Genomic DNA, 15,039 nt, shown 5'->3' on the forward strand with positions numbered 1-15,039 from the left:
AACTTATGTGAATGAGCCTTCAAATCTGCCCTGCTCACCAAGAGGACTCGCATGAAAAGGAAAAGAGGTTGTAACTAGCAACTAGCTGGAGATGCAAACTCAGGAAAAAAAAAACTGCAGGCAAGAAAGGGAAAGAAGAGTACTATGTTAGAGTAATGAGAAGTAGGCTTTTGGAGTAATGGTTTGGGACTTAGTTTTTTGTCAAAAAATTTTTGTTGGTGATGTAATTTATGGCTTCTGCCAGTACATTTACTACTATTCTTTTATTGCTAGGTTGGTGGTGACAGTTGGATGTCATAGTATGACTTAGGTGGTAACTTCATTTAGGGTTATAATATGGCATTTGTAAGTCAATTTAATTGTACCTTAACAGTTAATATTTTAAATTAATGGTAATAGTTATTTAATCTGTTTGTTATGTCATTTTAATATCATATTATATGTATCAACAAGTTTATGTGAATCTTAGCTATTGTTGAACAAACCCAGATTTGGATGGTTTTGATCTAGTTGGATACTTAGATTTGGATGTTTTAATAGATGAGAATCTTTAAACAAATGCAATAGCAATACATGATTTAGCTATGACGAGCTAAAAACACAACACAAAATTATGCTCGCTGGTCAAATATAATATAGAAAATATCGTATCCACAGGGATTGGAGTTAAACAGTATTTTCGTAGTTTACAGCTTTATTGCTATTCAAGATGATCAACAATTTAGATTTGTGTGAATTAAAACTAATATTAACTAAAAGTCTAACTATTGGCTAATGACAATTGCAACAAAAGTAAGCAAGAAGATATCAAGGGGAGAGAATAGGGGTTGATTGGATAGGTGTAAGATACTTGTTTAGGAATTAACTCTAGTTACTTCACTTCTATGGTTCAAGTGAGTCTCTTGAATTCACTCTATCATGTTCAAACATTCAGTAGAAACTCCTCTTTCGATTAAGTCTCAACCTTACGATATGAACTAAGTTAAGCTTGGTGAAGATATGCAAGAATTCATAGTGGATTGATTCTTAGGAGAACCTCTTACGATTATCCTCCTAACTAGGTCTAAATATTAATTCAACTAGCCTCTTTTGATTACTAACAAGAATCAATGAATTCAACCAATAAGATAATACAAAACATCACAAATTATGTCTCTTTAGATTACATAAACAAGTGAATATATATGCAAAAAAATAATACTCAAAACGCTTCAATACATAAAACTAGAGTTAATATCCACAAACAATTCTCAAAGCACCAAATTCATCAATCCCTAAGGAAGAATTACTCTATGGATATGGAGAAATTCATCACAATTAAGTTTAAGTTAAATGAAAACATAAAACATCCAAACCCTTGTCTTGAGTGAGGATGAATGGTGAAATCCTTATGCTCTTGCTCCTCCCTCTTCTCCTTAGCTTCCTTAGGTCTAAATTATGTCAAAAGTTCTCAAAATACTATTTTTCTATGTATATACACCAAATAGGGTCGGGACCAAATAAATACACCTTCTCCGACGCGAAAAATAATTTTTTCCGGAGTTGGACGTGCGCGGTCGCGCACCTGGAAGTGTGCCCGCGCACTTTTCACACTATTATGCCCCATATGCACGGTTAGTGCACGGCCACGTATTAGCTGCGCACGTTCACCCTGTTTTGTTGGGAATTTGAAAAAATGAAATACATAAAAGTTGTAGCCCTTTGAATTATCTTTCCAACAATATATTGTACAGCCCAAACGCAGTTCCGAGTGAAAAATTATGTGCATTTTACTAGACATTGTGTAATATGCATGCTCGGTTCTTCGTTTCGTTCCACTATCACACAATTACGGCTTAATTCCTTGAGATTTTACTCAGAATTCAAAGCTCAAAATCACTTGAATTCATTCCATAACATCTACATAGCTCAAAATCAATCTTACAAGGCATAAAAGATACAATTAGTGCAAAATACTAGCGATTAAAGCTCAAACTCAACTAAAGTGCAGTAAATTAGAATGTAATGATCGACTAAAATATGAGATTATAAACTACCATCAAGCTACTGTAATAGCATCACCAGCAAATCGTTTAATTTGTTCTCAAATTTCTGGCTCAAAACAGACAATTTCCGGTTCAAAACAGACTATTTTAGCAGTGAAGATAAGTGGTGCAAGGAGATTTAACTTCATCTTTCACCCAACAAAATAACATACAATACATTGCTCTAAAATCTAAGTTCATCATACAACCTAAATTGTTGTACGAAATATATAAAAGTTGTAGCCCTTTGAATTATCTTTTCAACAATATATTTTGGGGCCCAAACAGAGTTCCGAGTGAAAAGTTATATGCATTTTACTAGACAGTGCGTAATATGCCTGCTCGATTCTTCGTTTCGTTCCACTATCACCCGTTGATCCCCGAACACAATTCCGGCTTAATTCCTTGGGCTTTTACTCAGAATTCAAAGCTCCAAATTACTTGAATTCATTCCATAACATCTACATAGCTCAGAATCACACTTACAAGGCATAAAAGACACAATTAGTGCAAAATACTAGCGATTAAAGCTCAAACTCAACTAAAGTGCAGTAAATAAGAATGTAATAATTGACTGAAACATAAGATTATTGCCTACCATCAAGCTACTGTAATAGCTTCACCAGAAAATTGTTTGATTTATTCTCAAATTTCTGGCTCAAAACAGACAATTTTCGGTTCAAAACAGACTATTTTAGCAGTGAAGATATGTGGTACAAGGAGATTTAACTTCATCTTTCACCCAACAAAATAACATACAATACATTGCTCTAAAAGCCAAGTTCATCATAAAACCTAGCTTGTTGGGAATTTGAAAAAATAAAATACATAAAAGTTGTAGCCCTTTGAATTATCTTTCCAACAATATATTATGGAGCCCAAACGGAGTTCCGAATGAAAAATTATGTGCATTTTACTACACATTGCGTAATAAGCCTGCTCGATTCTTCGTTTCGTTCCACTATCACCCGTTGATCCCTGGACACGATTTCGGTTTAATTCTTTAGGCTTTTACTCAGAATTCAAAACTCCAAATCACTTGAATTCATTCCATAACATCTACATAGCTCAGAATCACTTTTACAAGGCATAAAAAACACAATTAGTGCAAAATACTAGCGATTAAAGCTCAAACTCAACTAAAGTGCAGTAAATTAGAATGTAATAAACGACTAAAACATGAGATTATAGCCTACCATCAAGATACTGTAATAGCTTCACCAGAAAATCATTTGATTTGTTCTCAAATTTTTAGCTCAAAACAGACAATTTCCGGTTCAAAACAGACTATTTTAGCAGTGAAGATAGGTGGTGCAAGGAGATTTAACTTCATCTTTCACCCAACAAAATAACATACAATACATTGCTCTAAAAGTCAAGTTCATCATAAAACCTTGCTTGTTGGGAATTTGAAAAAATGAAATACATAAAAGTTGTAGCCCTCTAAATTATCTTTCCAACAATATATTATGGAGCCCAAACAGAGTTCCGAATGAAATATTATGTGCATTTTACTAGACAATGCGTAATATGCCTGCTCGATTCTTCGTTTCGTTCCACTATCACCCGTTGATCCCCGGACACAATTCCAGCTTAATTACTTGGGCTTTTACTCAGAATTCAAAGCTCCAAATTACTTGAATTCATTCCATAACATCTACATAGATCAGAATCACTCTTACAAGGCACAAAAGACATAATTAGTGCAAAATACTAGCGATTAAAGATCAAACTCAACTAACGTGCAGTAAATTAGAATGTAATAATCGACTAAAACATGATATTATAGCCCACCATCAAGCTACTTTAATAGCTTCACCAGAAAATCGTTTGATTTGTTCTCAAATTTCTGGCTCAAAACAGACTATTTTAGCAGTGAAGATAGGTGGTGCAAGGAGATTTAACTTCATCTCTCACCCAACAAAATAACATACAATACATTGCTCTAAAAGCCAAGTTCATCATAAAACCTAGCTTGTTGGGAATTTGAAAAAACAAAATACATAAGAGTTGTAGCCCTTTGAATTATATTTCCAACAATATATTATGGATCCCAAACGGAGTTCCGAATGAAAAATTATGTGTATTTTACTAGACATTGCGTAATATGCCTGTTCGATTCTTCGTTTCGTTCCACTATCACCCGTTGATCCCCGGACACGAATCCGATTTAATTCCTTGGGCTTTTACTCAGAATTGAAAGCTCCAAATCACTTGAATTCATTCCATAACATCTACATAGCTCAGAATCACTCTTACAAGGCATAAAAACACAATTAGTGCAAAATACTAGCGATTAAAACTCAAACTCAACTAAAGTGCAGTAAATTAGAATGTAATAATCGACTAAAATATGATATTATAGCCTACCATCAAGCTACTGTAATAGCTTCACCAGAAAATTGTTTGATTTGTTCTCAAATTTCTAGCTCAAAACAGACAATTTCCGGTTCAAAATAGACTATTTTAGCAGTGAAGATAGGTGGTGCAAGGAGATTTAACTTCATCTTTCACCCAACAAAATAACATACAATACATTACTCTAAAAGCCAAGTTCATCATAAAACCTAGCTTGTTGGGAATTTGAAAAAACGAAATACATAAAAGTTGTAGCCCTTTCAATTATCTTTCCAACAATATATTATGGAGCCCAAACGGAGTTCCGAATGAAAAATTATGTGCATTTTACTAGACAATGCGTAATATACCTCCTCGATTCTTTGTTTCGTTCCACTATCACCCGTTGATCCCTGGACACGATTTCGGTTTAATTCTTTAGGCTTTTACTCAGAATTCAAAACTCCAAATAACTTGAATTCATTCCATAACATCTACATAGCTCAGAATCACTTTTACAAGGCATAAAAAACACAATTAGTGCAAAATACTAGCGATTAAAGCTCAAACTCAACTAAAGTGCAGTAAATTAGAATGTAATAAACGACTAAAACATGAGATTATAGCCTACCATCAAGATACTGTAATAGCTTCACCAGAAAATCATTTGATTTGTTCTCAAATTTTTAGCTCAAAACAGACAATTTCCGGTTCAAAACAGACTATTTTAGCAGTGAAGATAGGTGGTGCAAGGAGATTTAACTTCATCTTTCACCCAACAAAATAACATACAATACATTGCTCTAAAAGTCAAGTTCATCATAAAACCTTGCTTGTTGGGAATTTGAAAAAATGAAATACATAAAAGTTGTAGCCCTTTAAATTATCTTTCCAACAATATATTATGGAGCCCAAACAGAGTTCCGAATGAAATATTATGTGCATTTTACTAGACAATGCGTAATATGCCTGCTCGATTCTTCGTTTCGTTCCACTATCACCCGTTGATCCCCGGACACAATTCCAGCTTAATTACTTGGGCTTTTACTCAGAATTCAAAGCTCCAAATTACTTGAATTCATTCCATAACATCTACATAGCTCTGAATTACTCTTACAAGGCACAAAAGACATAATTAGTGCAAAATACTAGCGATTAAAGATCAAACTCAACTAACGTGCAGTAAATTAGAATGTAATAATCGACTAAAACATGATATTATAGCCTACCATCAAGCTACTATAATAGCTTCACCAGAAAATCGTTTGATTTGTTCTCAAATTTCTGGCTCAAAATAGACAATTTCCGGTTCAAAACAGACTATTTTAGCAGTGAAGATAGGTGGTGCAAGGAGATTTAACTTCATCTCTCACCCAACAAAATAACATACAATACATTGCTCTAAAAGCCAAGTTCATCATAAAACCTAGCTTGTTGGGAATTTGAAAAAACGAAATACATAAGAGTTGTATCCCTTTGAATTATATTTCCAACAATATATTATGGATCCCAAATGGAGTTCCGAATGAAAAATTATATGCATTTTACTAGACATTGCGTAATATGCCTGTTCGATTCTTCGTTTCGTTCCACTATTACCCGTTGATCCCTGGACACGATTCCGGCTTAATTCCTTGGGCTTTTACTTAGAATTCAAAGCTCCAAATCACTTGAATTCATTCCATAACATCTACATAGCTCAGAATCACTCTTACAAGGCATAAAAGACACAATTAGTGCAAAATACTAGCGATTAAAGTTCAAACTCAACCAAAGTGCAGTAAATTAGAATTTAATAATCGACTAAAACATGATATTATAGCCTACCATCAAGCTACTATAATAGCTTCACCAGAAAATCATTTGATTTGCTCTCAAATTTCTGGCTCAAAACAGACAATTTTCGGTTCAAAACAGACTATTTTAGCAGTGAAAATAGGTGGTGCAAGGAGATTTAACTTCATCTTTCACCCAACAAAATAACATACAATACATTGCTCTAAAAGCCAAGTTCATCATACAACCTAACTTAACTTCATAATACAAAATAGCCCAACAGTGGATATCATTTAATTCATCAAACAAGCTGCAATTAAGGTACCAAATAGGACCCATGATATCAAAATAAATAAGTTCATTTTCTTGGAATTGGTCCTTTCTAGTTGATTTGTAGCCTCCATTTATTCAACTTTATTCTTCAATAAGTCTCTTTCGAGATAAGTCGCATGCAACATCGACTTCAACATGCTTGTTTCGGTCTTTCCAACTTTAATTATGGCCTTCATTGCTTCAACTTTTTCTTTTAATTTAAGTCTTTCAAGCTTAGTTGCATCCAATTACGAATTCAACTTGCAAATAACAATCACAACTCTGTCTGATAACAACCCAATCGAAATAACCACACGAAGCTTTCTGGAAAAATATTACAAATGATTTCAAGGTAGAAAAGAATCGAACAATCACAACGCGATAATTATATAAATTAACTCATATTAGGTTTAGGACATTTGTAGAATCTCTAACCACCATTACAAAGAGTGTAAGCCGTAAAGTAGCGGGCAGTCATACCGCATAAACACCTCCTCCTCGAACCAACTTCTTGAGACGAACAACTATCTTGTGACATTGTTGAAATTAAATGACAAATTTACGGGAACAAAGGTGAGAAAATTAAAGGATCTTACAATAACAGATGGAGCAAAACAAGAAGACTCACAAGCAAATGCGATATTCTGATGGTTATACAATGTATGATTATGGTATGTGTATTTAAGTGTGAGCCAAGATAAATATAAATTAAAAATACCAAATCCTATAATTCACAAAAAATACGTAGTATATGTATGAGCTATAATTATTAATTATACGTGTATTTAAGTGTGAAACTTACACAAATGTCTCAAATAAGTCTCAACTTACCAACCTCTAGCCATTAGTCATAGACTTACCAAAACTAGCCAAGCACATTGTAACGACCCAACTTGTCGTTTTAAGAATTTACACCTCGTTCAGTGACTTAAGGTTTCGAGCAGCCTCGCAACATGTATTATGACCCGCGTGTGTGGTCGAGTTTGAATTACGGATGATTCAGAGTGATTTGGGACACTTAGTTTCTAAAAAGGGAGCTTAAGTCTTAGAATTTTGACCGTAGTCGGAACTGTACGAAGACAACTCTGGAATGAGGTTCTGTCGGTTCTGTTAACTCCGTATGATAATTTTGGACTTAGGAACGTGTCCGAAAAATTAGTTGGAGGTCCGTAGTGGAATTAAGCCTGAAATGGCGAAACTCAAAATTTTGGAAAGTTTGACCGGGGGGGTTGACTTTTTGATATTAGGGTCGGAATGGGATTCTGAGAGTTGGAACAGCTCCGCTATGTTATTTGGGACTTGCCTGCAAAATTTGACGTTATTTTTGGTTGGTTTGATAGGTTTCGGCACGAGTTTTAGAAGTTGGAAGTTTTTGAAGTTCATAAGTTCGATGTGTGGTGCGATTTGTATTTTTGGCGTAATTTGATGTGATTTGAAACTTCGAGCGAATCCGTGATATATTAGGCAACGCGAATGCGGAGAAGAAAAGGAAGATAGGGACCTGGGGTCGTTTGGCCTTCGCGAACGCGAAACTTGGAACGCGAACGCGAACGGAAGGAGTTGGTCAGCTGGTCATCGCGAACGTGACGAGGACTTCGCAAACGCGAAGAGGAAATGATGGGGCAGAAGCAGTTGGCCTTCGCGAACGCGACTCTTGTCACGCGAACGCGAAGAAGGATTTGAGGCAGCTGGATTTTGGCCTTCGCGAACGCGAAGGAATGGTCGCGAACGCAAAGAAGGTGTATCTGGGCAGAATTAAAAGTTCCAAAAACGGGGATTTGAGTTCATAACTCAAAATCAAAATGGGAGCTCGGTAGAAGGCGATTTTTAGAGTGATTCTTGCGTGGGTGTTTGGGAAAAGTGATTCTTATCCAGTTTTGATTAATTTTTATGATTATGTCTTTGAATCCATCATTTAATTTGGACTTAATGGAAGAAAAATCAAGATTTTTGTAAAATCTTCCAAAAACAAAAATTTAAGATTTGGAGGTCGATTTGTTATTGGAATTCGATAAAAATGGTATGGTTGAACTCGTATCGGAATGGGTGTTCGGATTTCATAAAAATTATAATGGATTCCGAGAGGCGGGTCCCGCGTTGACTTTTGTTGACTTTTTGGAATAAATTTTTAAGTCGACGTATTATTATTCGAAATTATTTTCAATGAATTTTAATGAAGTTATACAATTAATTTGGATAGATTTGAGCTGTCCGGAGGTCAATTCAAGCAAGAAGGCTATTTTGGAATATCGGCCTAACTTCAAAAAGGTAAGTGTCTTGCTTAATCTCGAGTGGGGGAAATTCCCCTTAGGCATTGAGTCTTATGTGCAACTTGAGTAATTGAAAACAATGTACGCAAGGTGACGAGTACGTACTTGGTTTATATGTGCAAATGTTATTGAGTTAAAGTCTTGAGCATATTGTGTAGTAAATTGGATAATTATTGGCATATATTTAATCATCTACTTGTCGTGCCTAAACCCTTGTTGTTGACTATGTTGTTATATGACAATGTGATGTGATTGTTATTTGATTATTTATGAAATTTCGTGAATTTGCTGGCTTGATAATTATTGGAATTTAATTTCATTTTGGATTTTTTCCTCTGCAAATAATTAATTAAATGAGCTTAAGAAGAGGTGTTTATATAATTATTGAAAATTTGATCTTTTATGAAGACTTTGCTTTATGTTGAGTAATTTCTATCTCTATTGATTATTTTTGGGTGTTGTATACATTGTGGGGAGCATTTGGCTATTTGCTGTGAAATTAATTGACTTGGTTGTAGCTTTGAAATTTGGTTGTGGCCATTGGGCAAATTGTGATATGAATTGATTTTTGTTACGCTGTTGTGATAATTTTCAGTGTAAATTGTTGTGTTGTGTGAGTTGTTATTTTGGGGAGATAAGGGTGGCATTTCACCGTTGATATTATGTGGTTATAAGGGTGGCATTTTACTGTTGTGTTTGTTGGCTACTGATATTGTCTGGACGGAGTAATAAGGGTGGCTATAAGAGCGATAAGGGTGAAAATAGGAGCGATAAGGGTGGCTATTGATATTGTTTGGGCGGAGCGATAAGGGTGACTATAGGAGCGATAAGGGTGGCTATTGTCAGGGACGATATGTGATGATGTGGGGTTGTGGTGTTGACATGTTTCATGTGATGTTGTGATTTTCTTGTGTTTATTTTTATACCTTGTGCAAATTGTCTTGTTGTTAGTAAATTGATAATAATCTGATTTGTGTTGAAATTGGGAGCCTGTGGCTATTTCCAAGCAGTTTATAAAATGAAATGTAGGCACGAGGTGCCGTGAATTGTGATATGAAATGGGGATATTGTAACGACTAGGCCGGTCGTTTCGAGAGTTATAACCCCGTTTTCCCCATTACTATTTTTTTTTTGTGTTATTCAGCTATATTATGTTATATCGGGTTAGTTGATTGGAGTCTGGAAGGAACTCGGAGTGAAATGAGACACTTAGTCTCATAATTAAAAATTTTAAGTTAGAAAAGTGGACCGGATATTGACCTATGTGTAAATGACCTCGGATTTGAATTTTGATGATTCCAATAGCTCTGTATGCTAATTATGGGCTTAGGAGCGTGTCCGGAATATTATTTGGAAGTCCATAGAGGAATTAGGCTTGAAATGCCGAAAGTTTTATTTTTGAGAACTTTGACCGGGGGGTTGACTTTTTGATATCGGGGTCGGAATCCGATTCTGAAAATTGAAATACCTCTGTTATGTCATTTAGGACTTCTGTACAAAATTTGAGGTCAATCGGATGTGATTTGATAGGTTCCGGAGTTGTTTGTAGAAATTAGAAATTTCAAAGTTCATTAGGCTTGAATTGGGGCGTAATTCATGGTTTTAGCGTTGTTTGAGGTGATTTGAGGATTCGACTAAGTTCGTATGATGTTTTAGGACTTGTTGGTATATTTGGTGGAGGTCCCGAGGGCCTCGTGTAAGTTTCAGATGGTTAACGGATCAAGAATTGAACTACAACAGTTGCTGCAATTTCCTTCTATTGGAAATTTCTTCTGCCAGATTCGAGCCTAGAAACTGAGCTCAGATCGAGCCCAGGGTCGAGGGCCATGATCGAAGTCATGATCGAGCCCACGGTCGAGGGCCACGATCGAAGTCATGATCGAGCCCAGAGTCGAGGGCCACGATCGAAGCCATGATTGAGCCTAGAGTCGAGGGCCACGATCGAGGACCAGGATCGAGGACCTCGATCGAAGGCCAAAATCGAAGGCCAAGATCGAGGCTGAACCGAGGTTGTCTGGGCAGAATTATAAAAATAGGGACTTCGTGCCATTTGCCATTTTTGACAAATTGGAGCTTGAGGAGAGGAGATTTTTGATATATTTTCAAGAAAAACTTGAGGTAAATCCCTTGTGATCATTTCTACTCCATAATATTGAATTATCATCGAATAATCTGACTAGATTACATGATTTTGAGGTGTAAATCGGAGATTGGAACTTAGAAATTTGGAAATAAGATTTGTAGATTTGAGGGTCGATTTGAGGTCGGATTTTGGTAAAATTGGTATGGGTAGACTCGTGGTTGAATGGACTTTCGGATTTTATAACTTTTGTTGGGTTCGAGACGTGGGCCCCACAAGCGATTTTTGAGCTAAATTTCGGATTTTTATGAAAAATCAGTAATTTCTTATGGAATTAATTCCAATAAATTTTATTGACTGAAACGAATTATTTATGACTAGATTCGTGGAATTCGGAGGCCGATTTGCGAGGAAAAGGCATAGAAGAATAAAACGTTTCACGTTTTGAGGTAAGTAATAATTGTAAATCTAGTCCTGAGGGTATGAAACCCCGGATTTTGTATCATTCTACTATTTTGAAGTGACGCGCATGCTAGGTGACTGTCGTGTGGGCATGCACTGTTGGGGATTTGTGACTTGGTCCGTCCCGTAGAAACTGTAAAGTTGCATACTTTGTTGAAACCATATGATACTTATATGTTTTAGAAAGAATTTCTGTAAATTGGGCTGAATGCCATGTTTGGGCCTTGTGCCAAAGCTGTTTGGACCCCTAGGGGTTGTTTCTTACCATCCTCTCATTGTTTTCGATTGAAAATCTATACTTAGTCATGTAAATACTAGATTACCGCATAACTCAGTTTTATGACTCTATTTTGATGCATATAAATATTTTGGGCCGAATGCCCTATTTTATTGAAATGCCCGAGAGGCTTGAGAGGTTTATGACTGAGTGAGGCCGAGGGTCTGATTTGTGAGGATGAGTGTGAATCAGGGCTGCCCGCTTGCAGCATATTTATGACTGAGTGAGGCTGAGGGCCTCATTTGTGAGGATGAGTGTGGATCGGGGTTGCCCGCCTGCAGCATACTTTATTATTTTGGCACGTGAGTTGTCCGTGCATATTATAGCGCTTGGGCTGAAGGAGCCCTCCGGAGTCTGTACACACCCCCAGTGAGCGCAGGTACCTACTGAGTGCGAGTGCTGAGTGACTGGGCGGCATAAACGATTGTGAGGTATGCCCGAGTGGAAAGAGTGATTGTGAGGTATGCCCGAGTGGCACGAGTGACTGTGAGGTTTGCCCGAGGGGCTGTATATGAGTGATGTTTTACCCGAGGGGCTATTTATGATTTCATCATTTTTGCACACCTTTGCATTGAGCCTTTGTTTGAAAAAACTGTTGGAAAAATATCTTTAAATGATTTTTACTGGAACTGGGTTTAAACTAGATAATTTGATTCAAACCTGATTTTTTAAAAGCATGTGGTATTTTACTGAGATTTCCTGATATGAACGTTATACGCTTTATTGCTCGTCACCACTGCTCAGTATTTATTTATTGTTGTTACTTACTGAGTTGACGTACTCACGTTACTCCCTGCATCTTGTGTGCAGATTCAGGTGTAGCTGGACAAGGTAGCGGTTATTGAGTGTTCTGGTTGCAGATTTTGTTGGAGATAGCAGGGTAGCTGTTTGGCGATCGCAGCCCCTGCTCTTCTTCCTCTTATCTTTCTCTAGTTGTATTTAGCTATTTTTCGGGCTGAGTTAGCCTTGATATTGTTAGACATATTGTAGTAAATGCTCATGACTAGCGACACCCCGATGTCGGGCTTTTCTTTTCCGCACTTCTGTTTTTCTTTGATTTGAACTCTTTTAATGGAGGTTTTATGTCAAATAACCTTGAAACTATCTTTAAAATGAAAAATATCGATTTGTTTTGGAAATGAGTCGGCTTGCCTAGTTCCACGATAGGCGCCATCACGACAGGGGTTAGTTTTGGGTCTTGACAGATTGGTATCAAAGCCTAGGTTACACAGGTCTCACGAGTCATGAGCGGTTTTAGTAGAGTCTTTTGGATCAGTACGGAGACGTCTGTACTTATCTTCAGGAGGCCGCAGAACCTTTAGGAAACTCCACATTCTTGAATTCTTGTGGTGCGAATCTGTTGATTCTAGTAACTAAACATCTGTTGTTTCATTCTCTCACAGATGGTGAGGATTCGTACTACCGGTCAGGAAGGCCAGCCACCAGTACCACCAGCCAAGCTGCGAGAGGTCGAGGCCGTGGTAGAGACCGTGGTAGGGGCAGAGGTGCAGCCCGTACATCAGTTGGGGCAGTACCTACAGATCCACCAATTGTCCCACATCAGGACCAAGTTCCAGTTGTTGATGCACCAGCTCAGGCACCGCCTATGCCTATTGTGATTCCAAGCCTTTAGGAGGCCCTAGCTCAGAATCTAACAGCGTGTACTGGCCTTGCTCAGGCGGTCTCTATTTCGACGGTCGCAGCCACTTCTCAGGCCAGGGGAAGCACTCAGACTCCCGTCGCTCGCACACCCAAGCAGGTTATTCAGGGACTTCAGACACAAGAGCTACCACCTGCCCAGCCGGTTGCTGTTGCTCAGGATTATGTGGTTCTTGCTATGCCTGAGGATGATCAGTGCAGGTTGGAGAGGTTTGGGAGACTTCAGCCACCACCTTTCGGTGGCACAGAGAGAGAGGATGCTCATGACTTTTTGGACAAGTGTCAGAGGATACTCCGTACTACTGGTATTTTGGAGACTTATGGGATCTCATTCACTACCTTTCAGTTTTCTGGGGATGCACTCAGATGGTGGGAGACTTAAGAGAGGCGTAGGCCTGTTGGCGCAGCACCCCTTACTTGGCAGCAGTTCTCCGTGGTCTTTTTGGGGAAGTTCGTGCCTCGATCCCGTAGAGAGGAGCTGCGTAGACAGTTTGAGCGGCTCCGCCAAGGTGATATGTCTATGACGCAGTATGAGATGCGGTTCTCCGAGTTGACCTGTCATGCTATCTGGTTGGTTCCCACGAACAGAGAGAGGATCATGAGGATTATTGATGGCCTCACTTATCAGCTACAGTTGCTCATGACCAGGGAGCGGGTTTCGAGTGCTACCTTTGATGAGGTTGTCGACATTGCTCGGCAAATTAAGATGGTTCGCGGTCAGGAGAGGGTTGAGAAGGAGGCCAAGAGGCCTCGTGGTCAGAGTGGATTCAGCGGTGCTCCTTTTGGGGGCCAGTTCCAGCACGGTAGAGGTCGTTATTTCAGACAAGCTCAGTCAGCTCGGCTATTTCATCGGGGTGCATCATCTGGCCATGGTTCTCACAGGTCTCATCAGGGCCACTCATCACTTAGTGCCCTTCCAGTTTAGAGTTCGTCCCGTGCTCCACCTGTTCAGGGCTCTTCCATGCCAGGTTCTTCTACTAGTCATCCCGGTGCTAGAGGTTCCCTTCAGTTTTCGCCCCCAGCACCAGGAAGTTATTTTGAGTGTGAGGGGCTTGGGAAAATGTGGAGGCAGTGTCCTCGTCGTCATGGAGGTCTATCTCAGCAGAGGAGTCAGCCTCCGACTATAGCACCAGCTACCTCATCACCCGCCCAATCAGCTCGGGGTGGAGGTCAGTCAGCTAGGGGTCGCCCTAGAGGGGGAGGCAGATCAGGGGGTGGTCAGGCCTGTTTCTATGCTCTCCCTGCCAGACCAGATGCTATTGCTTCAGATGTTGTGATTACAGGTATTGTCTCAGTTTTCCACAGAGATGCCTCAGTATTATTTGACCCTGCTTCCACGTATTCATATGTTTTCTCGTATTTCGCCCATTTTCTGGATATGCCCCGTGAGTCCTAGTTTCATCTGTACATGTATCTACTCATGTGGGCGATACTATTATTATGGACTACGTATATCGGTCATGTGTGGTGACTATTGAGGGTCTGGAGACCCGAGTGGATCTATTGTTGCTCAGTATGGTTGACTTTGATATGATATTGGGTATGGATTGGTTATCTCCATGTCATGTTGTTCTAGATTGTCACGCTAAGATGGTGACGTTGGCTATGCCGGGAATTCCGAGGGTTGAGTGGAGCGGTTCTGTAGATTATGTACCAAGTAGGGTGATTTCATATTTGAAGGCTCAGCGCATGGTTGAGAAGGGTTGCCTATCTTATTTGGCTTTTGTGAGGGATGTTAGTGCAGAGACTCCTGTCATTTATTCTGTTCCGGTAGTACCTGATTTTCCGGATGTGTTTCCTGCAGACCTACCGGACATGCCGCCTGACAGAGATATTGACTTT

Source organism: Nicotiana tabacum, chromosome 19 (genome assembly GCF_000715075.1).
Source record: "Nicotiana tabacum cultivar K326 chromosome 19, ASM71507v2, whole genome shotgun sequence".
Taxonomy (NCBI): Eukaryota; Viridiplantae; Streptophyta; class Magnoliopsida; order Solanales; family Solanaceae; genus Nicotiana; species Nicotiana tabacum.